The sequence below is a fragment of the Heterocephalus glaber genome, unplaced genomic scaffold (assembly GCF_053883595.1).
Source record: "Heterocephalus glaber isolate CG9 unplaced genomic scaffold, H.glaber_assembly_v1.0 deba00001457, whole genome shotgun sequence".
NCBI lineage: Eukaryota > Metazoa > Chordata > Mammalia > Rodentia > Bathyergidae > Heterocephalus > Heterocephalus glaber.
In genome coordinates, this window is record NW_028258305.1 from 42,195,017 (window position 1) to 42,217,946 (window position 22,930).

At 39.8% G+C, this 22,930-nt stretch overlaps 1 protein-coding gene and 1 pseudogene across 18 annotated transcripts in view; both read left to right on the plus strand.

The window, feature by feature from the left end:
• Dtnb (dystrobrevin beta) overlaps window positions 1-22,930 on the plus strand; it is a 334,007-nt gene that overhangs the window by 237,888 nt on the left and 73,189 nt on the right. The gene's annotated exons all lie outside the window — the stretch shown is intronic.
• LOC147827062 (endophilin-B1 pseudogene) lies at window positions 9-22,925 on the plus strand (annotated as a pseudogene). The gene has a single exon (XR_015453032.1). The product of XR_015453032.1 is annotated as an endophilin-B1 pseudogene (transcript).

Below are 22,930 nucleotides of genomic sequence, written 5' to 3' on the forward strand. Positions count from 1 at the left end.
ATGTATGTCTGATGCCTCAGAGCTGGGGACGGGTCTCAGCCACTGATTTGCTGTGGTCCCTTCAGAAATAAAGCCCAAGAAGCAGAGGATTCTGAGGGACAGAAAGGACTGGCATTCTTTCCTGCTCTGGCTGCCTTGTAATATTATTTTCTGCTGTTTCCTCCTCTTTTTCCCCTGACTGTTGTGTACACACAGCAGTTAGTTTGGCTGAGTAGTGTCTCAGGCAGAAACTTCATTGTGATGAGCAGCAAATATGGTGTCAAAGCAGATTAGGAATGTTTGAGATCTTTTATTAACATTAGACAATACTTTAATAATGTGAATTTCAGCAATTTTCTATTTGATTTCTTTGAGTGTCAAAGATTGTTTCTGCTTCTGATTAGACTGTGTACATTGAAGTAATCCCTTATAAAATATCCTTTTAAGTCTTTCCGTATGTGAGTCATATTCATTTAAGTTGAAAAGCATAAATTCTTCTTTCTTAGTTATACAAAGAGTTTGCTTTAGGGTCCTTCAAGGAACAAGAACTCTGTGTTTTCCTTTTTATTTAATTTTCTCCAAAATTCTCTTAGGCAGGACTTAAAAGATAGCATCCTTTGTTTTTGATGTAAACTGTTCCTTGACCAGAGCAATGCAGAAAATCCCTTACAGCCACAACCATTAAAGAATTCTAAGAGTCATCACTCAAAAAGAAAAACACCACAAAGACATCCCAACCCAGCTGGCACATCCTTCCTGGAAAAAAACACTTTGTGCCGTATGTACTGATCGCCTTGGATTAGGTCAACCATAGAAATGTCATCTGCTTAATAATAATCTGACTCAATGTATAATACTTAAAGTCAATGATGTTTGTTCCCATTGGCTAAAACTCCTAGAGCAACATTTCACAAACCTGACTGATGAGAAGAATCTTCCAGGACACTTGTTAAAAATACACATTTCTAGGACCACGTCAGGTCCAATGAATCAAAATCTCTAACGATAGAATCCTGAGAGGCTGCCAGTTTTTACAAATATTCCAGGTGATTCTTATCATCAAGCAAGTTTGCGAAATAACCTTAGTAGGAAGCAAAGAAGTCAGTTGTAAGGCTTCTTAGGGACTGAATAAGTCAATGACCTGAGGGCACCTGCCTACAGCCTTGTTAGGATGCTTCTAGGAGAGAGGTACCCGAGCTGCCCGAAACAGGCAATGTGGTGTCATGTGCTGGAGCACAGGCATTAGCCAGACTGCCTGAGTTTGGACCCTGGATCTTGCCTTACCTTGAACATGTTTCATTTCTGCAGTGTTTATACCTAAAATGGAGGCAGTGATAATATCTACTTTGTGGGATTTATGAGAGGATTTTAATATATTGTCTTTATTAGTTTGGAAGTAACAAATGACCAGTGAAGCAGAGACAGAGAATAACTTAGGAGTACAGCCTGCTTAAGGAGTGACAGAAAGTATGTGGAAAAATATGAAGCAGTGAAATATTTCTCAGCTACCTGCATGGATATCCTACCTGGATATGACTGTAACCCCACCTGTCCTTAGTCTTGAGTTTTCATGTGAAACACCCATGCCATTGGGACCCAGATTCTGAGTCAAGGGTGTTTCCACTTCAAAACCAGGAAAACAAAGTAGATTGTTGGAAGAATTAGGCTTGTAGGTTTTATGTTAATTAGGAGTTCATTAATTAGGAGTTCATTCATTTGAGTTCTTTTTTGTTTAATAGTTTTGTTCTTCTGGACACCAAGACTAAGATGCATGACGTTGAGTGGCCCCAGCTGAGTATGGCTGTTAGAGGCTGATAGACAGAGTGTGTCTTTCTGGCAATGTTTTATTTCTGAAAAAGACTGATAGGAGGGACTCAGAACCCAGAATAACCACAATCACTTTTGTAGAAGGACTAACCTTAGACTTGCTGTATTAGGGCCAAGGCTTAATTATAAGTGGCCAGCTGCTTGTCAGTTCCAAAATGGTATCTGCCTTTTTTAAAGATGCTTCAGAAAATATAGTATAGTCTAGATTAGGAATTTTTTGTTTGGTACCAGGGATCGAACTTGGGTCCTTGCACTTGCACAGCAGGCGGCGAAACCACTGAGCTAAATCCCCAGGACTTTATTTTAGAGTCAGCATTTCAGCTAGCAGCTCATTCTGGATGGAAGTAATCAATCCTAGAGCTGACTGCCACAAATTACCCAGGGCTACCAGCAAACCAGAGGCACCAGAATATAGACTAGAAAGGACAGTTGACCTCTGCAGTTTATTATGAAGCACACTTACTTGAGTAGAGGCTACAGTGGACCCTTGACTTATGAACTTAATTTGTTTGAAAGAGCTGGTTGTAAGTCAAGTTGGTCAGTTGAAGGCTCAGGCTCCTCTACACAGCCTTCAAAATCTCCTGTATACAGGCAAATCTCAGTGTCCTTAGAGAGACATTGGCCCAGGATTTCTCGATTAACCCCACATAGGAAAGGATGTTGTAATGTTCCTTCTGGAACTCTTAAGGGTTAAGTCTTTATCTGAGACGATCTGGAAGTCCAAGCAGCCAACATTCAGGTCGGGTCGTAACTCAAGACTTTGTAAGTTTAAACTAAAATTCCAGTTGTAACCCATTGTTCCTATGTCAGACCAGTTGTAACTCAAGGATCCACTGTACATGAAGACAAGAAGTCCCTATCCTGCCATTATGTCCCTCAGAATCTTAGGAGATTTCATTTATATCTAGTATGAGATTGTGCTCTATCATGAAAACAGTAATTGCATAATTCATAGAACTGACTTTTCATGGCCCCAATAACCAAGCAGTATAAATTTCCAGGTTGTGTTCTTTTTACTTCCTCAAGGGCTCATCAGTTTTTCTTCTTTTCTCTGAGTGTAATCAGACCTGTATTGCCAGATTGTGAAAGCCAGAACCCTAACACAGCTTTTAAAATTTGTTTTTTTTTCCTTTTTTTTTGGTACCGGGGATCAAACTCAGGACCTTGTGCTTGTGAGGCAGGCACGGTGCCACTGAGCTAAATCCCCAGCCTAAAATTTGTTTTCTTCTTAAAGAATCAGAATAATACATTTGCCAAGATACATCATGTAAAGGTACAAGTTCCCAGTGATGTAACTGTATTTTATACCTAAAATGTACCAATAAACTTAATGGAAGAAAAAAATAGTAATAATACATTTGAAAGCACCCAAAAAAAACCTTTGAAAGCTTTAAAATGCAGGCCTAAAATCCTCTTCCCCTGTATAATTTCTTCTCAGGCCCCCATCTGTCTCTTCCTCAAGGCTCAAAATGTCAGTTATACTATTATGCTCTGTTTTATTGTGCTATTATATTTTCTTTTTCTTTTTTTGAGACAGGGTCTCACAATGTAGTTCAGGCTGGTCTTGAACTCACTATGTAGCCCAGGCTAGCCTCGAACTCTGTGGCAATCCACCTTCATTAGCCTCCCAAGTGCTGGGATTACAGGCATGTGCCACCTGTCCTAACATTATTTTGCTATTTTAAATCATACCATACATTCAAACCAGTATGGAAAACAATGCTAGTATTTCCTTATTTTTATTTTAAAATGTCTTCTAAAGCTTCAATTTTTATTGTTTGTATATTTAAACCCTTACAGTTCTGTGGGAGTTTTGTAGAACTGTAGCAATAATAAAAATCTTCAACATGAAACCTTTTTGGTTTGTGCATTTGGTTGATAAATTAAACTTCTTAAATTTTATATATTAAAATATAACGTTAAAAGGTACAAACCCGCAAAATGAAGATAAAAATAGAAAAGGAAGGACCAGAGAGGCTGGGGATTTAGCTCAGTGGTTCCACTGCCTGCCTTGGAAGGACCAGAGTGTACATGGATCATAGGCCACGGGATACCCTCCATCTCTTTGCTGCTTCTCGCCCAGGCCACCTGCCCTCTCTCCCAGTGTAGCTACAACCAGCACCGCGACAGCTGAGACACACACTCTATCCCTATCCCTCCAGGGGCTGTGCTTCCCCTTGGATTAGAAGAATCCAAGGAAGGCTCTTGCTCCCCTAGACTGTCTTACTCCCATCCTAGGTGTGTATGGTGAGCCATTCCCTCCAGACCTAAGTCATCAAAGGAGAGGGGATTGCTTTCCAGAAGGGGTCATGGTGTCAAGAAAGGAGGAGAGATCCTGGGAAAAAGGAAAATGATAGGGGTCGATAGCAGACAACTGTTTTTCTACCTAGCACACAGCTGTGTCTACACATGCACACACACCTTTGCAGGAACGCTTCCACTTCCAGCATTTTCCTCCTTTGCATAAGGCATCTGTCTACATACATCTGCAGATGCACTCACACCTCTTTAAGTCTTACCTACCTCCTGTGGGAAGCACTGGGCCTGGGTGTCCAGGTCGAATCCATCCAGCTAGGTGGGCATGGGCATGTTTTGTGATTTATTAACCCATTAAGCCATGCACCAAGTAAAGATCTGCAGATAGGGGATTGCATTTGAGAGACAGAAGGAAAGGAAAGTCACAGGCAGCACAGCAAATTAAGCTACATTTGCCTGTCTTTTCTTTTGAAACAGCACTAAATAACAGTCACACAATTTAAAAATAAAGTAAAAGCCCAGAAGGACAAAGAAAAATGGAGGAGACAAAAGCAACAAAATTTTGGAGCAGCCAAGCAAATGAAAAATTTAAAAGACCAAAGCAAATGAAAACCTAAGCTGATAAGTCAGAAGAAAGCCATCTCCTGGAATTAGAAAACCCTGGACCAGGGATCTAAAGTTATTTGCTGGTAGCTTCTGGAAAAGGTAGAGGGTTGAGGAGATAAAGCCACAAACTTTTTTTTCAGGCGGTCCCTTAGAAAAACTCTGTAGTATATGTACAAGTATATGTACAAGTATATTCCATCACACCTCCATTTGGTTAGATTTGATTTTAGACTTTTTTTTCCCTTGCCACCTCATTTTTACTTCTCTTGAGGGTTAAATAATGTTTATAATCCTGTTATGTTCAGTTTGTGAAGAAATACTGTGTTGGGACATCTAAAATGGGTAACAAATGTTATTAGAGCCACCAATTCAGGGTACCTACCAGTCGCTAGGAATCTGAAGTAAGAGCAATGGGCTGGGGATTTAGCTCAGTGGTTCCAATGGCTGCCTCGAAAGCACAAGGACCCGAGTTTGATCCCCAGTACCAAAAAAATAAATAAATAAATAAGAGTAGGATGAAGTAAGAGCAAGATGTTACTATTTAGAACTTTTTACTTTATCATCTACTTCACAAGAAGGAAAAGCAGGGGGTTTTTGTTTGTTTGTTTCTTTCTTTCTTTCTTCCTTTCTTTTTTTTTTTTTTTGCGACAGGGTCTCACCATGTAGTTCAGGCTGACCTCAAACTCACTATGTAGCCCAGGCTGGGCTTGAACTTGCACCAGTCCTCCTCCCTCAGCCTGCTGAGTGCTGTGATTACAGGTGTGTGCCACCATGCCCAGCTGTTTAAAAACAGCTTGAAAAGCAGTTTTTAAAGCCCAGAAGATGCCACAGTATGCATATTATTTCTGCACTGTAGAAACATGACCAACTTAAAGATGGGTTGTATTATGATAGTATTAGACTAGGTTTCTGACTGGGAGTGCAGGAAAGAGTTTATCAGGTTATCCACAGAGTGGAAGAGAACGATAAAAACTACAATCTGATGGCTTTTTAGACTGAACGCAATAGAGATGTTGAGGAAACTGAGAAAGGAGGCAAAATGAAATTGGTCCAGCCAGAATTATCCATATGTGGAGTCAGCCACTGATTCTCTTCCTACCTATAAAGTGTGAGAAATAGTTTGATTGAAAAGCAAGAATTAATAAGAGTTTCAGGAAACAACTAGCTTGTTTGAATTCTTCATGAGAATCTCTTCATCTCTTCAAGTCAACACAGGAATTATTTTTTTCTCCAATCTTTCTTTGAAAGAAAAACAGAGAAACTGAAAATTAACACATAATCATATGGAACTGCAAAGTCCTCAGTGTTGGCAGATTCCCAAAACCTCCCTGGGCCTGGGCAGGCTGCCAGTTTTCAGTCACTTCTAAATTGAAATTAGATTCCACTTCCATTTAAGCATTGCAGGTAAATGTTTTTCCCAGTTATAACTCAGGTTAGTACAAATAGAAAGCTTGAATATTTAAAGTCCAAACTTAAAAACCTAAGTCTGAGACTTTGAAGCCAACCAAAGGTTATTCCCTCTTCTCATTGGGCGCAGCAAGGCTCAGAAGCGGTCACATCTATGCATCCTGGCAGCAGAGCAGGGTGTAAAAAGCAGGTCTAGGAGAAAGACGCTCGGTGTTGGCAGGTTCAGACTGAGGTGCCTGTGAGATGGTGGCAGGAAAGACAGGAGGCTTAAGGCTGAGGAAGAGCCAGGATAGTGTTTCAGGTTCCTTTCTGGCTTTAGTTAAGGTACCTTTGGTCAAACACAGGAAGATTTAGGTAGGAAGACAGCAAGGTTATGTCAAGTTAGAGGTGCTTGTGGCACAGTTTTTCATGTACTTTGGAGGCTTTTCATTGGCTTTTCTTTATCTCCTCCCAAGAAGCTGGCCCGCTAGTACTGCTGCTGCCTTCAGGTGATGGCACTGTGCCACGACCTTGCACACACAAGGAAAGTTCCTGTGGTGATCCACCTTGGACCTTTTATGTTTAACCAGAGATAGTTTTCACTCCTTTTAATATCAAACTATTAAAGATATTTCAACTTGGCCAGGGATTTAGCTCAGTGGTTCCGCTGCCTGCCTCACAAGCGCAAGGTCCCAAGTTCGATCTCCGTTATCAAAAAAAAATGTATTTCACCTTACTTTTTTTTTTTCAATACTGAGGATTGAACCCAGGGCCTTAACCCTGAGCAACATCCCCAGCCTTTTTTTTATTTTGAGATAGGGTCTCACTTAGTTCCTAAATTGCCCAGGCTGAGTCTGAACTTGTGATTTTCCTGGGCCAGTCTCCCTGCATGCTAGGATTACAGGTGTGTGCTACTCATGTCTGGCTTCCAGCATACTTTAGCTAGGAAAGGAAACATGTAAAGCAGATCAGTATTGGGGCCAGGGATTTAGCTCAGTAGTTCTGCCGCCTGCCTTGCAAGCGCATTTTTTTGGTGCTGCATCCCTGGTACCAAATAAATAAATAAATAAATAAAGCAGATCCGTATTGTGGTACAGTTCTTTCTTTTTCACGGACATCATGCTTCCCACTTCACTCAAAATATTCAGTAATTTCTTTGCATTTCGTGCAGATTTGCAGGAATTTTTCTGAAATGAAAATCTGATGATATTATCCTAATTAAAACTCTAGTGGCCCTTCTTTACTCTTTTTTTGGTACCAGGAATGGAACTTGGGACCTTGCGCTTGCGCGGCAGGCGGAGAAACCACTGAGCTAAATCCCCAGCCCCCTCTAGTGGCTCTTCTTTTCCATAGCTCTTATAATATTTTCATGTATTTCCTTGTTTTATGCTAATCAGTACAGTAGCCACTAGCCACATGTGGCTTTTGAGCACTTGAAATGTGACTAATATGACAAAGGAAATGAGTTTTTAATTGTATTTAATTGGAATAAATTGCAATTTAAACAGCTGCATGTGGTTGGTGTCAGTACAGAAAAATGGAGGATGGGGGGATTGAAATAGGTTTTCTAATTATGATTTTTTTTTGGTAAAATTTTTGATGCATTAATATTGAGAGAGAGGTCATTTGGCAAATTCACATCATCAAATCACAAATCATCACTTCACCCTTCATCAGTAAAGGTGAATAGTATGAACAAGTCTCAAAGGGCTCCAGATGTCACCCCAACTACTCCTTCCTCTCCATAATCTGGCTGAACCAGAGAATCTGCAGAGAACCTTGCACATAATTGGCTTGTTTGTCTCTCTCAGAGGTTCTGATTGGACATGTTATGATTTCTCTTCACTCTTAATACACCGAGACAATACACTCTTAATACAGCCAGAGCCAGTGAGCTCTTTACACGTATGTCCTTCCCCCATTCCTTTCCCTCTGCAAGAGAGATAATCCAAATGGGGAATGAAGGTCCTTACATTCTGTAAATATCTCTCTTCCACACTAAGGCCTTGACATTGTGTTTGTTTTAGTGACAGAGGAGATAAGGAACTTGATTTGATCCCAGAATTATTTATTATAAGATAAAGGATGACACATTAGAAAAGAGTAACATTTCTTGCTCTACAGATCTGAGAGTCTCAGGCATTTGGAAAGCAGTCAGTATGTGTGCTGCACATTAATGACTGCGCTTATCCATATTACTGTGGTGATAGAACAGGACATTGCTTGGCACCAAGCTGTCATCTTCTACAGGAACTGTACCCCACTGCTTTCAGGGCTTTTTCTACCCTGTGTTCACTTTCAGAAGAGCTTTCCTGCTGAAGTCATTGAGTATTCTAGCAAGTGAGATTTTTAACTAGAATGTGATATCTTTCTGCTCCTTTGGTGGGGCCCACCACACATTTCTCCCACTGTAACATAAATAATGACACTTCTTCAAATCCCAGGACTTTCTAGAATCAGAGATTTTTATTTATTTATTAATTTTTTTTTTTGGTACTGGGGATCGAACTCCAGTCCTTGTGCTTGTGGGGCAGGTGGCAGAACCACTGAGCTAAATCCCCAGCCTAGTCATTTTATAATTTACTAGCAGAAAAGCAGCTGGTTTTGCATGTTGATTGTGAGGGACATGGAAAAGCTCTCTGAGTTTATCATGTAACATTTTAAGTAGAACTTCTGTAACTGAAATCCTTGAGGTATTTCTGTCTGTTTGACCAAATCTTTTCTCCTTCTGGTCATTTTTAGTAGATGGAAAAGGAAAAACTACATTAAATTCTAGATTTGAAGGAACTGAATTTTTTGTTATGCCCTAAATTTTTACTATGTTACTAATTTTGATCCCTTCCTTTTTTGGTTAAGGACTTCAGGCTCCATTATAAATTGCTGTAGCTCTCTTAGTATGCTGGACTCTGTCTTGAGCTTCTTAGACTCCCATTTTAGTGATTTCATATCTAATCTCCAACCCAAAGCAATCACCTGAATTCCAGAACCATTTATCAAATTCCTACTTGACATTGCCACTTAGTAGATGTTTCACAGACCTCTTAAATGCAATGCAGGTATGCCTGGACTTATTTCCTTCCCATTCCTATACCATTTCATCTCAATAAAGGGCAGCACTAGCCACCTTGTGCTAAAACCAGAAACTTGGGATTGTTGTCTGTTTCTCTCTGCTCTGCTCCCATTCCATCCAGTCATGTGTCATTTTTTTATCTTTATTGAGTTATAATTTACATATAATAAAATTCAGTTAAGTTTACAGTTTTGTGAATTTTGACATATGTTTATAAATCAGTAAGTTAGTACTGTTGTTGTTTTGCCCTGAATATCTCCTATATGCAGCCACTTCTTTCTGTGCTCTAGTGCAGGACACTAAGAATCACCTCACACATAGATCACTGCAGAGCCTACTCACCGAGGTGCTTGCCGTCTCTTTTGCTTGTCTCTGGTCTGCTTTTTACTCTTTTTTTTTTTTTTCTGCTCTTTACTCGAGTCGCCCTTATAATCACATGTAGCTCATTGACAGCACTTAACCAGCATGCACAAGGCCCTGGGTTCAATCCCCTGTACTTTCCAAAAAACTCCCACACATATCAGTCATAACAGTGACATGCTTAAAACTCAGGGTCATCTCTCACTGTGCCCAAGAATGGACATTTCTTTAAACTTTCTTAGGGGCCGGGGATTTAGCTTAGTGGTTCCGCTGCCTGCCTCATAGGCACAAGGTCCCAAGTTTGTTCCCCAATACCAAAAAAAAACAAAAACAAAAAAACTTTCTTTACTATGGCACATCAGGCCTTTCAGAATTTCCTGTCTGTGTCCAGCCTAACTTTCTGATGCTCTTCCTATTCTTCAAGATGCAGCTATGCTGGACCTCTTTTTCAGTACTCGAATCTGGGCTTTTGTACCTTCTGTTTTCTCTGCCAAGGAGCCTTTTCAACCACATCTTACCTGTTACCCTTGTTCATCATCCAGGCTTCAACTTCACTTTCACTTTCTGAGAGATAACTTTTCTGATTTTCTAGATGAGGCTAAGTCTTCTTTTTTTTTTTTTTTTTTACTAAGTCTTCTTTTGATGATATCTCCAAACACTCTTTTGAAACATATCCACATTTACGAATATTTGATTAGTGTCCGTGTTCCCCTCAAGACAGCACACTCCGACAGAAACGACAGCTGCGGAGGCGGGGCTAGTGCCGCCTCCCTCACCAACCACGTCTGTCCCGGGCCGCCGCGCAGCCGCCTCCCGGCTACTCACCCGGCCACAGCGCCCGGTGCCGCCCAGCATGAACATCATGGACTTCAACGTGAAGAAGCTGTTGGCCGACACAGGCAACTTCCTCAGCCGCGCCATGCAGTTCACAGAAGAAAAGCTTGGCCAAGCAGAGAAGACAGAATTGGATGCTCACTTAGAGAACCTCCTTAGCAAAGCTGAATGTACCAAAATATGGACAGAAAAAATAATGAAACAAACTGAAGTATTTTTAAAGCCAAATCCAAATGCCAGAATAGAAGAATTTGTTTATGAGAAACTGGATAGAAAAGCGCCAAGTCGTATAAACAACCCAGAACTTTTGGGACAGTACATGATTGACGCAGGGACCAAGTTTGGCCCAGGAACAGCTTATGGGAATGCCCTTATTAAGTGTGGAGAAACACAAAAATGAATTGGAACAGCTGACAGCTCATTCAAACATCAGTCTTAAATTTTCTTACTCCTTTAAGAAACTTCATAGAAGGAGATTACAAAACAATTGCTAAAGAAAGGAAACTGTTACAAAATAAGAGACTGGATTTGGATGCTGCAAAAACCAGACTGAAAAAGGCAAAAGCTGCAGAAACTAGAAGTTCATCTGAACAGGAATTAAGAATAACTCAAAGTGAGTTTGATCGTCAGGCTGAGATTACCAGACTTCTACTAGAGGGAATCAACAGTACATATGCTCATCATCTTCACTGTCTGAATGACTTTGTAGAAGCCCAGATGACTTACTATGCACAGTGTTACCAATACATGCTAGATCTCCAGAAACAACTGGGAAGTTTTCCATCCAGTTATCTAACAACAATCAGACTTCCATAAGTCCTGTGCCATCTACTTTATCAAATGCAATTGGTTCTTCTGCCATGGCTTCAATCAGTGGCCTAGGAATCACCTCTCCTTCCAACATCACTGACCTTAAGAAGTCAAGTGGCAGCAGGAAGGCCAGGGTTCTCTATGACTATGATGCCGCAAACAGTACTGAGTTGTCCCTTCTGGCAGATGAGGTGATCACTGTGTTCACTGTCGTTGGGATGGATTCAGACTGGCTAATGGGGGAAAGGGAAAATCAGAAAGGCAAAGTGCCAATTACTTACTCAGAACTGCTCAATTAAATAAGTGGACTATGAAAAAACTACTCATCATGACACCCTATTTATATATAAATAACTAAACAAAGCAGGTTTAAGTATCTTCCATGGTAATGTCTTAAGAGACTGGAAAACAAAAACAAAAACCCAGCCATCAGAAACCAGCCCTTCTGCCAATAAAGTTGCATGGTAAATATTTTTTTAAAAAAGACTGCACACTCCACAAGAATGAAGCCACATTTGTCTGTATCAGTGCAGTTCCAGCATCCAGTATAGTATCTGGCACCTAGCAGACCCTCAATTTACTGAAAATTCAGCATAACTAAATATTTACTATATGGCTGCTCTGTGTAAAGCAATTCAGTTTTCCCTCTCAACCAAAATTCTAATCATGACTACACTGATCTTGATATATTCATAGAGTATCATTAAATGATTCAATATTCTGTTTTCTGGCCTCATATCACTACATTAGAGATTGTGTCATTGACCAAGAACAAAAAGCATTTTCAAGAGATCCAGAGATATGAGACTAAACAAAAGCATCATTCCAAAAGATTGCAGAATATCACAGGCAATGAGGCAGTGTTCTCATTCAGGAGCTGTTTTGTTTTGCATTTGATCCTTGGCTCAGCTTGTCACTGCTGTCTGTTTTCCTAAATCTTGGCTTTATTGATCTCATTTTCACCTCTGATTAGACCACAAAGGCCAGTTACTTGTGGTTCCTTTTGAATTCCTGTAATTGAGCTTTGGCCCTCGGTCATTTTGTAGACCTTTGTAAACCATACTACCTTCAAACACAGACCAAACTGAGGATCAAATAAGAACTGTGTGCCCATGACTGTAACTGTAAATCTGTTAGGGACAATACAAACTAGCACATTGCAGCCTGAAATGGTCCAGTTAGACTAGGAGCATCCTGGAGCTGATTCTGGGCTAGGTAGTTTACCAGGGAGAAGAGTGTCCTTTTTGTCCCAGTCGTTTTTTTCCCGCATTATTTTCTTCTCTCACCTTAGAAGGATGTGTCTATCTTGTTAATTTCTCGCCAGTATCACAATTAATCCATAGGACCACCTAAAACTCACCTAAGGCACAGAAGGGCTATAAAGCCAATTTGGAATTAAAGTAGATTTATTGATGTGGCTCTAGGCCTGTTTAGTTCCTAACATTGACTCAAATTCATAATGTAAAACAGACTCTTGAACTTTGCTCAGATATTCGCATAGTACACAGGTATGTGCTTGGCCTCTGAACCTCACACCCTACCTGTGGTCTATACTAGGGCAGTGGCTGCCAGACTTCAGCCTGTATAACGTTTTATGGGAAAACAGCCGTTTCCACTTGTTTATATATTGACTGACTAGTCATTTTCCTGGTCACTGAGACACAGTACCCAACACCCACAAGTAAAAGGCGGAAGTGGCATGGTGGAAGGGCCTGGGCATAGGAAAGTTGCTCACCTCATGGCATCCAGGAAACAGAGCAAAGGGAAGAGCCAGAAGGGAGATAAATCCTTCCAGGCCACATACCCAGTGACCAACCTCTTCCAATGAGTCCTTACCTCCTGACAGGTCAGCTAGCTATAAGCCTTTAAATCCATTCACTTTACAAAAGCCCTACTTTTGAGTACATGAGGCTTTGGGAGGACATCTAGATATAAACCCTACCATTGATCATAGCTGCTTTCCCTACACTGGCAGTTGAATAATTGCCGCAAAATTCCTGTGGCCTACAAAGGCTAAAATATTTACCATCTTGTCCTTTGAGAAAAACAAGCATTTCAGCTTTTCTTGGGTTTCAAATAAGTATATTAAAGAGATGAGAAGTAGCTCTGAAGATAAACTGATAGACTTTCAGAGCCAGTAAAGGTACTTTAGAAATCAACATGTTATGATTCATTATTGGACTCAACATAGAAGGTAAAGAAATCTGATTTACAGCAGGTTTAATAGACCTTTATTATATCTGTTTAATTAGTAGTGTCTCCTTCTGATTTTTACAATAGCAAAAATCAAAGATAGAAATTTTGGTCCCTGTGAAATTTAGAATATCAAATATGGAGATGATTCTATATTACCTCACTTAGCTGCCCTTGAGTCTGGTAATGGGAAGATCAGTGTGGCTGAGCGTTTGAGTTCCTGAGAAATTTAAGAGTATAATAGGCACTCTTATTCAGAGAGCAGCTGATAATTAGTAATTGGGAGAAGGACTACTTCCACCAAGAAAAACAATATTAATAAATCATTGTCCTATCAAGGCTCCAGCAGTACATTAGAGGCCATTTTAATGCTTTTAGCCGTCTTCAGAGGTCAGTCCCTAAATGCCTAACACTTTAAAACAGTGGTTCCTAGGATGCTGTCATTGTTTGAATAGAAATGAAAGAGCTGGAAAACATTCTTACATTCTGTTTTAGCAGTACTTTTTAATAATCCCAATTCTATATTTTCATTTATTTTGCAAATGTAAAAGTTGAGGTACCGTGAGAAAAACTCATCTTTACTTGTGAATTCAATCCAAACTTCTGCTCCAAATAGTATATACCCAAATGTCCATCAATTCCCTGTTCCAACCATAAAGTACTAGCTGTACTCCTGTGCTCCAGCTACCAGCCTAGGACACACCTATCTAAATGACTCAGGTTCAGGAGTTCCCCTGCCCTCTCTTCTGCTGCTGCATCCATTTATTCCTATCACTGTTGCCAACTTCATTTTCAGCTTTGACAGAAGAAAACTCAATGCAGTGGAATGAGCATGGGCTCTAATGTCAAGTAGGCCTGGGTTCAGGGCCCAGCCCTATCACTGTGTGAACTCTTTATACATAATTACCTCTTTAGAAGTAATTAGTTAATTTATCTTTAGAAGTAATTTATTAATTCAACAAGTATTTGTTGAGCACCTAATAGGTCCCAGGCACTGTTTTAGGAGGTGGTGATTTATCTGCATAAAGATAAGTCCCTGCTTTTATGTAGTTCCCATTCTAGTGGAAAAGACAGAAAATAATTTTATAATATAATAAAGGGTAGTCATAGTTTGCAGAAAAATAGAGTGAAAAAGGTATAGAGTTTTTCAGATTGGAAGGTCAAAGAAAGATTTTGAAGAGGTGATATTTGATCAGGAACCTGAATATTATGAGAAGAAAGAAGCCAGGCAGGATCTGAGGAAGAATATTCCAGGTCAAGAAAGTAGGAATAAAGGCCCCATAGTGGGACTTGGTATTTTCCTGGGAGAGTAAAGAGTTCTATGTGTCTGAGGCTTGGTGGTCAGCAAGATCAGAAGTAAGAAGCTGATTCAGAGAAGTAGCTAGGGGCCAGGTGACATAAGGGATAGAATTTTATTTTTAAAAAATATATTAAATTTTATTTTAGAATAAGTTTAAATTTAAGGAAAAGTTGAAAAGATAGTACACATAGTTACAATATACAGTAAGTCCCTGACTTACGAACATTCGAGTTGTCAGCTTTCACAGATATGAACAGACCTCACGTTACCAGCATTCATAGATGCGAACAAATCACTGAAGTAGTTCACCTGTCTGCCAGACATTGTCACAGTTGTGCTGTGTGTGCTTACTGTACAGTGCAATAGAGTACAAGACTTTTGTGTGTGTGTTTGGTTTTTTTATGCTTTACATTGTATGTTTGTGTCAAAGGTGTGTAAGACACACTTTGTCAGACTTACAAATGAATCTGACTTATGAACATTCCTCTGGAAAGTTGGGGACTTACTGTACCCCTCACTTTCTTCTAACATTGACATCTTACATTGCCTTGATACAAGTCACAAAAGAAACCAACATCAATATATTACCATTAACTAACCTCCAGACTTTAGTCATACTGTTTCACTAATTTCCATTAATGTCCTTTTTCTGTCCCAAGAAACCACATTCTATTTTTTTTTTTTTTGTACCAGGGATCGAACTCAGGACCTTGCGCTTGCAAGGCAGGTGGTGGCACCACTGAGCTAAGTCCCCAACCACCACATTCTATTTATTCATCATGTCTCCTTTATCTCCTCTGATCTGTGACAATTTCTTAATCTTTTTTCACTTTTCATGATCTTGACAATTTTGAGGAGTCCTAGTCAGGTATTTTATGGAATGTCCTTCGTGACTTTTATTTTTGTTTTGCGTGGGAGTTTGCTTGTTTGTTTGTTTTTGAGACAGGGTCTCACTACATAGTTCAAGACTCACTATGTATCCTAGGCTGGCCTTGAACTTGTGGCTATCCTCCTGCCTCAGCCTCCTAAGTGCTGGGATTACAAGCATTTGCTACCATGGCTGGCCTTACATGACGTGCTAATGCTTAGACTGGGGTTGTGGATTTTAGAGAAGACCACAGAAGTGAAGTACCCTGATCATCCCAGGTCATCAACATGACTTCTTGCTAATGATGATGCCCTTGCTCACCTACCTGAGATGGTGTTTACAAGGTTTCTTCATTCATTTCCTAGTCTCTTCTTTGCAAGCAAGTTGCCAGATACAGTTCCCATTCAGAGGGAGAGGAAGGCCAAGCTCTGCCTCCTGGAGAAGGAAGTATCTACATCCTGTATATATTTTCCATTTATTTATTTAATTCAGTCTTCTTTTGTTTGTTTGTTTTTTGTTTTGTTTTTTTGAGACAGGATCTCACTATGTAGTTCAGGCTGGTCTTGAACTCACTGTGTAGCCCAGGTTGGCCTTGAACTCACGCTGATCCTCCTGCCTCAGCCTCCTGGTACTGGGATTACAGGTGTGCACCACCATGCGTGGCTCAAGTCATTTATTTCTGTCAGTTTGGACTCATAGACATTTATTTTCTACTTTGGATTATAGCACAATACTACATTATTTATTTTGTCACTCATTCTTTCATCTCTGGCTATGGGATCTCTTTCAAGTTAGTTCTTGTATCCCTTTACAATTCTTCCTCCTCCTCACATTCCTCCTGCTCCTCCTCTTAATACTTGCTTACTTTCTGGCATTGCAACATGCTCTAGGCTCTTACATATTCCTTACCCCACTGCTAGAATGAGGCATATCTCTTAAGAGTCCTTGGTTCCTTTTATCGGAGAATAACAATAGAAATCAGTATTTCTTTTTTTTTCCTTTGGTGCTAGGGATTGAACTCAGGATCTTGTGCTTGCGAGACAGGTGGCGGAACCACTGAGCTAAATCCCCGGCCCTAGAAATCAGTATTTCTATACATGCATTTCTCAGATCATTTATTCATTTGTGTTTACATCAAGCTATATATGCGTTATTATACTGAAATATCTGGCTCTCATCCAGTATCACATCGTTCCCTCAAACCATTCTCCCCTGGTTATGTGTAAATTACCTCTCCAGTGGTGAGAACCTGACTCCTGTCATCCAACATCCATTTACATATTTGTTCAGTCCCAGTAGACTGTACAGCAATTTCAGAATTATCAGGACCCTTGATTCCAGATGTAATTCATACACTGTACAATTCGAAGTGCCCAGCTCAATCGTTTATATGCAGTTGTACAACCATTACCACAATCAATTTTACAACATTTCATCATCCCAACACTGATTTATTACTCAAAGATCACTCAGTGGGTTGTGGAGAATCAGCTGTGGAGTAAAGAGGAAGCTGAGAGACCAATCAAGGGACTGATGGAGTAGTCGGGATGTGGTAAGAAGTTTTGCCATAAGTTATGGCAGCTGTGGAAGTGGTAAGAAAATAGAGCCAAAGGGATGTGCTGATGGGTTGGTATGAGAAGTCTGTTTTTGGCCTGATGGTTGAGCGAACAGTGATGCCATTCATTTGAGCTTGGTCAGTCTGGGGAACAGAAGGCAAGGAAGTATGGTGGGAGAACCGAGAGTATCTGATTGATCTCAGGTACCTCGTTGATGATAACTGCTATAGTGTATGTGCCAGATACTTTATTGGCATTAGGTTACTTAATCCTCCCAATACTCTATAAGGTAAATATCACAAGGAGTAGATTTTATATTATGATTTTATTTTACATATGTTAAGGCATAGAGAAGCTATTGTCCAAATCGTACAGCCAGTAAATATCAGATTGTGGATTAGCCACTTACCAGTCCAGTTATTTTCCAGATGACCCAAAATTGCATATTTTTTATTAATTTTTATAACATAACAGGAAATATAAAAATGACAATTTTATCAAATCTATTCAATACAAGAATCCACTGGTTGAAATAACACCTGCCCAAATGATGCTCAGGATAGTACATAAACAAATGCACTACCTGAGTGATGCTCAGGGTAAACTGTTAAGTGGTTCAAACTCAAGCCCATACTCTCAGGTGCTATAGACTACTACCTCCTAAAGAATTCTATAACCAGTGGCTCTAAACTGCCACTCACACCCAGCCATAGAATATTGTACTGATTCTGACCAATCCCATTGCCTGCCCTTCATCCCTACTTTCCCCATGCATATCCCTTCCTCTTGCTGCCTGTCCCTACAGGTGTGCCACTTAGCTGTTGCCCACCCCATGAGGGATTCTGCTAAAACTGTGAGACATTATCACCTAGCCCTCTGGGGAGCAGTTCTCACATGTCCAGGCACACCTACAGCACATACAGACTAGTTTCAAATGCAGATTACCAGGCCTTGTTCCCAGAGAGTCTGAATCTCCGGAGACCAAGGAGTTCATTCGGAAATAGTCTGGAGAAGCTTATTTTCACAGATGGAGCTTGAGACCCTACCAGTCCCATCAAGACCCTCTGTGTCCTCAGCTCTAGTCTTCATACCAAGGGGCCAGGGGTGCCTTGAGGGAAGATCTGCTGCATAGACTCCCATGGGGAGAGCATGTTCATGCCACTGTCACTCTTCTTTTAACTCTGTGGCTCCTTTTCCTGACCCTTGTTTTTACTGGTCTCCCTGATGGCATAAAAGTCTGTTAAGCCTTCTTAAAGGATGCTGCCCCCTTGTCACAACACTTACTACATTTGTAATTTTGCATTTATTTGGATTGTCACATCTTTTCCTACTGGATTGTTTAGTACCAAAAGGGCAGCAGCTGTGACTGGGTTTTGCTTCTGTTAATGTCCCCATCTCTGGCACAGTGCCTGACATCTCTTAGGTGCTGTATACATTGTTTGAAATGCCCAGTTTCTATCAGAAGTGCTATTAAAACTGTTGTCTACTTAGGTATGAAAATCACCTACTTCTATGGATTGGATCAACATTTGACATCATAGAAATAGAACAATTACTGTCTTATAGGAAAACATTCTGAATTAGAAACTATTGACTGCTTCAGAAAAGCAAATTTCTGAAACAAAACCTGTTTGTAAGTTGAGGGTCATATGTTGTCATAGTTACTAGGGCAAAGTACCTGACACCCACAACTTGAAGGAGAGATTTATTTTTGACTCAGAGTTTTAGTCTGTTCAGCTGGTTCCAAGGCATAAATAGGATGGTAGAGGAAGATGTGCTCAACCCATGGAAGTCAGGAAACAGAGAGAAAAGGAAAGAGCCTAGAATAAGAATTCTCGAGAAAAAAAAAAAAAGAATTCTTGGTTACAGGTCACGCCCCCAGTGGCCCACCTCCAACCAGGCCCTGCCTCCAACAACGTGAGCTGCTCTGTACATCAGTGGATGAATCCATTGATGAGTACAGTCACCTTCCAAACACGAGACTTTTAGGAGACATTTTAGATTTAAACTGTAATATATATATATATATATTTTATCAGATAAGAAAGGGGTTTTGGGGGGTTTTTTTGCTTAAATTTTTTATTGGTACATTTTAGGTATACAATATGTTTACATTTATCATTGAGATCTTGTACCTGTACATGATGTATCTTGGTTCTTACTTTTTCCCCATTACCTGTCCTCCCTTCACCCCCTCCACCCTTCCCTATTTGCAAAGACTTTGTTTCCATTTTTTCCTTTTCTCATAATTTTTCCTTTCCCTTCTTTCCTTTCTCTTTCCCCTCTCACTTCCCCTACCCCTTTGGACCTAGAAAAGAAAGAGTTTAAACTAAAAAGTAAGTCTAGGGCCGGGGATTTAGCTCAGTGGTTCCGTTGCTTGCCTTGCAAGCGCAAGGACCTGAATTTGATCCCTGGTACAAAAAAAAAAAAAAAGTAAGTCTGGGGAAACAGATGCACTTGGAATATAAGCAGAATATCACATCACCCCAAACAAAAGTATCAGAAAATTCATGGACAGTTGAGTTCCTTATCTATTACAGGCAGCTATTGTAATGCTTTTCATTTTGGTCTAGATTGTAATTATCTGGCAAGTACTAGTTCTGAATAGCAGTCTTCCTATAAACCTAAACTGGAGTTTAGTGGCTTATTGGTTCCTGTTTCACTAAGAAAAAAAGAAGCAATTAGAAAAAAAATCCTTAGTGGATGTTTGCATTATGTAATGATTACATTCATCATGATGACATGTGTGTGTTGGTACACACACATAATACATCTCAGTTCTTTTATGTCCCTTTCTCCTCCCTTCATCTCTTGAATAAAAAGTTCTGGGTTTGACCTGTTTCCACCCCAGCTATGTCTGTATATCTCATCTCATTTTAGAAGAACTTCTTGAAACAATTATCAGTGGTAAGTGGCTTCAATTTCTCTTCTCTTCTTTTGGAACACACCCTAGTCACACTTCTCCCTCTTATTACTCTGCTAGAACTATCTTTGTCAAAGAAACATCCTTGAATTCTACAGTAGTCCTTTGTGCTCAGTACTTGTCTTATTTGACCTATCAGCGGCATTTGGCATAGATGACCTCTCCCTTCTTCTTGAAACAGTCTTGCCCTTAGTTCCATAATATTGTGCTCTCCTAGTTTCCCTTCTATTCCTTCTTGGCCTCCTTTGACAGAGGGGGAACATGTTACATACAGGGAAATAAAGATGAGAACATCAGTGACCTCTCATTGAAAATAATAGAACCCAAAAGATAATGGAAGAGTGCCTTTAAAATGCTAAGAGAATCGTTTTGTTGTTTGTTTGTTTGTGACAGGGTCTCACTCTGCAATTCAGGCTGACCTTGAACTCATGGTAGTCCTCTTTGCTCAGCCTCCCAAGTACTAGGATTACAGGTGTGCCACCACACTGGGCCTGTTTTCTTCTAACATATACAAATTTTTTTAATACAATAAAATACACAAATTTTTTTATCCACTAAAAAGGCCTAGAAGCAGTGACAGGCCAGGAACAGTGAGCACCCAATACCCTGATTGTGATCTCTAATACTCTTTTTCCAGTAAAAGAAGCCACAGGTCCTTGGAAAAATGGTTGATTTCAAGTCTGCCGCAGGATATATGCAAGATGAATTGGGAATAGTTTATGCCAAAAAGCAAGAAAACTAATAAGCCCTAATGGATATGTCAAAAAACACCAAAACTTCCTTACAAAGGCTCCCACTGGTCAAAAGTAGAATAATTTGAGCATGAAGATGATGATTGAGAGCCAGCTATAATGGCACACAGCCATAATCCCAGTACTTGGGAGACTGGGGCAAAAGGATCACAAGTTCAAGGCCAGCATGGGCTACACTGCAAGACCCTGTTTAAAAAAAAAAAAAAAGGATTGAGCTGACCACAGTGGTATATTCCTGTAGTCCTAATCACTTGGGTGGCTAAGGTAGGCTAAGGTAGCTAAACTTGTGCCCACAAGTTTAAGACCAGCCTACGCAACATAGTGAGACTCCTTCCCAAGAAGGAGGAAAATGGGCTGGGGATTTAGCTCAGTGGTTTCACCACCTGCTGCGCAAGTGCAAGGACCCGAGTACAATCCCCAGTACCAAAGCAAAAAAAAGAAGGAGAAGAGGGGGAAGGGGGGTTGAAATGGACTAGGCCACCTCAGATGCATAAAGATCTGAGTTCATAGTAGTAATAAAAAGAAATTTCTTGGTAACCATTGAAGGTTGCTAACTCATTCTGAGTTTTGTTAAATAATGGAAGATATCAATGAGCAGTATTTCAAGAGAAACAAATAGAGGAAATGGACACTTGCCAAAAGGAGAATAAAATTAGAAAAGTCAACATTTTCCAACCCCTAATAAAAGAATGAATCTAGGCAAGACTCATCAATAAATGCTAAAAGCATTAGGTAAAAAGTTGATGGGGACTTCCTAATAGAAAAATAGGACCAATAACTCCTGAACCCACTAATCAGTATCTATAATCCATTCAATTATGTGCTTCCTTTTTTATTTGTAAGTGCAACATATTATCTACCCAGATTCTTACCACTTCTCAAAAATAAAACTTCAGTCAAGCAGCCAGATCTAACCTCGGGATGGAGACACAAGGGTCACCAAAGGAAACAGACTGTCAAATCCAGGATATAGGGTATTGTATAACATAACCTGATTTCTTCATAAATAAATGTCATGAAATGGACAGGGAAAAAGGAGAACCCTTTGGATTAAAAATAGAAATGTATTGGGCCGGGGATTTAGCTCAGTGGTTCCACCTCTTGCCTTGAAAGTGCAAGGTCCCGAGTTCGATCCCTGGTACAAAAACAAAATGTTTTAATCAAATACAAACATACAAGGAACATCCCAACCATATACAAAAGTGGGAATCTTTGGATCTTGCTTTTAACTGGAAAAGGAGTTTTTTTTATAATTTGCATTTTTTCAGATGAACTGAGATATTAAAAGCACTTCTGAGGGCTGGGGATTTAGCTCAGTTGTTTCACCGCCTGCTGTGCAAGCGCAAGGACCCGAGTTCGATCCCCAGTACCAAAAAAAAACACTTCTGTCAATTTTTTTGTTGAAAATGTTTTTACTGTCTGACAGATAGATAAGCTCAAGGATTCCTGAATGAAATAATTGCCTTGAGTTTGCATTAGCCACCTTTTTCTGCACAAAAAGTTATGAGGAGGAAGAATAAACAAGAGTATTGAAAGATTGATACTTGTTCAAGTTTGGTGACAGGTACATGAGAGGTGATCATTTGATTGCTCTGTTTTTTAGAAGTTTTAATGTTTCTATAGTAAAAATATTTTTAAAAGAATAGACATGCACTTAAGAGAGAGCCCCACATTACTGTCTTATAATTGGGTATAATTCTAATAAGTTTGGTTCAAGTACCAGTTTAGGAGAGAAACTGATGCTAAAGATAATATTCCTATAGAAGTAAAAGTATTTACTAGTACTATAAGGTAACACTGACAATCATTAAGTGTAGAAAAAACTATAAAAGCATAACATTAGGGGGTCATTTAGTAATATTAAATATATCCACTGTGATCAGTTGTTTTGCCAGACAGCTTTCCCTAAAAATACATCTATCACAGAGCCCAGAGCCTGGACAAGACTGGTAAGCAGGGTTCCTCCTTCTCAAGGGCTATGGTGCCAATCAGCCAAAGCCATCTTCTAAAAGACTGCTTTTGTTCAAAGGATTGTGGGACAGATTCCCAATGGTCTAACTGTATTTCATTGTACATTGTGGTTTTCTTATTGTTTTCATTATTATGATATTGTTTTTTCAACTTTTAAGTTTGCTCATTTTAATCCATGTTCATCTCTCCCTCTGTATGTGTTTGTGTCACACTTGCTGTCTCTGCTTCCGTCATTCCCA